We start from the raw sequence: 1,858 nt of genomic DNA on the forward strand, positions 1-1,858 counted from the left end.
CTTCTCTTTTTCAGGCTACTCTAAATAGGAATCCTGACGTTATTCCAGCTTAATTGCAAGACTTGTGGGGACAACACTTATCCAGTGTTTCTCTCAGGTAATTCCAGAGCATTCTGATGCACGGTTTTAAAATTAAGGCCTTAAAACCAAGGCTTTACTGACACTTTTTCAGGCTATTAAAGGCATATTCTTCTCTTTTTCAGCCAGTCGTGTACTACTTAGGGTGTAAAATTACTGAGAAATTTCGATTGTACGTTTTTTAAAATTAAGGCCATGAACCAAGGCTATTTTGAACTTTTTCAGCTGTAAAGGCATATTCTTCTCTTTTTCAGGTTACTCTAAAATAGGAATCCTGACGTTATTCCAGCTTATCCAAGTCTGGAGAGACATACCTATCCAGTGTGTCTCTCAGGTAATTTCAAGCATTCTGATGTACGTTTAAATAAGGCCTTGAAACCAGGCTATATTACACTTTTCAGGCTAGTAAGGCATATTCTTCTCTTTTTCAGAAGGCTATTCTTCTCTTTTTCAGGTATCTAAAAAGGAATCCTACGTTATTCCAGCTTCATTCCAAGTCGGAGGAACAATACCTATCCAGTGTGTCTCTCAGGTATTTCAGAGCATCTGATGTACGGTTTTAAATTAAGCCTTGAAACCAAGCTATATTGACACTTTTTTCAGGCTAGTAAAGCATATTCTTCTTTTTCAGAAGGCTATTCTTCTCTTTTCAGGCTACTCTAAAAAGGAATCCTGACGTTATTCCAGCTTATTCCAAGTCTAGGAACATCACCTATCCAGTGTTTCTCTCAAATATTTCAGAGCATTCTGATGTACAGTTTTAAAATTAAGGCCTTGAACCAAGCTTATTGACACTTTTCAGGCTAGTAAAGGCATATTCTTCTCTTTTTTTCAGGCACTCTAAAAGGAATCCTGACGTATTCCAGCTTCATTCCAAGTCTGGGGGAGCATCTACCTACCAGTGTGTTCTCAGGTAATTCAGAGCATCTGGATGTACGGTTTTAAAATAAGGCCTTGAAACCAAGGCTATATTAGACTTTTCAGGCTAGTAAAGGCATATTCTTCTCTTTTTCAGGTCTCTCAAAAAGGAATCCTACGTTATTCCAGCTTCATTCCAAGTCTGGGGGAACATACCTATCCAGTGTGTCTCTCAGGTAATTTAGAGCATTCTGATGTACAGTTTTAAAATTAAGGCCTTGAAACCAAGGCTATATAACTTTTTCAGGCTAGTAAAGGCATATTCTTCTCTTTTCAGGTTACTCTGGATGAATTCGGAATCCTGAGCTTTTCTATCCGGCTTCATGTCCAAAGTCTGGAGGAGACATTACCTCCAGTGTGTCTCTCAGGTAATTTCAGAGCAGTTCTGATTACAGTTTTAAATAGGCCTTGAAACCAGAGCTATATTGAGACTGTTTTCAGGCTAGTAAAGCTATTTCTTCTCTTTTTCAGGTTACTGTCTATAATAGGGATCCTGACGGTTATTCCACTTAATGTCCAAGCGTCCGGGTGAGGAGTACATTTACCTTCCTGTGTCCTCTCTAGTTGTAATTTTCCGGAGCCAGTTTCTGACTTGTAAACATTTTTGGTGACAAATTACAAGTCAAGGGGCTGCCATTTAAACCAGAGCTATATTGACACTTTTTTCAGGCTAGTTAAATGCCTATATATTTCTTTTAAAATTAAGGCCTTAAAGCCAAGGCTATATTAACACTTTTCAGGCTAGTATAGGCATATTTTTCTCTTTTTCAGAAGGCATATTTTTCTCTTATTCAGGGTACTCTTAAAAAGAATCCTGACGTTATGCCAGCTTCATTCCAAGACTGGTGGGGACAACACCTAT

The sequence above is a fragment of the Etheostoma spectabile genome, chromosome 8 (assembly GCF_008692095.1).
Source record: "Etheostoma spectabile isolate EspeVRDwgs_2016 chromosome 8, UIUC_Espe_1.0, whole genome shotgun sequence".
Taxonomy (NCBI): domain Eukaryota; kingdom Metazoa; phylum Chordata; class Actinopteri; order Perciformes; family Percidae; genus Etheostoma; species Etheostoma spectabile.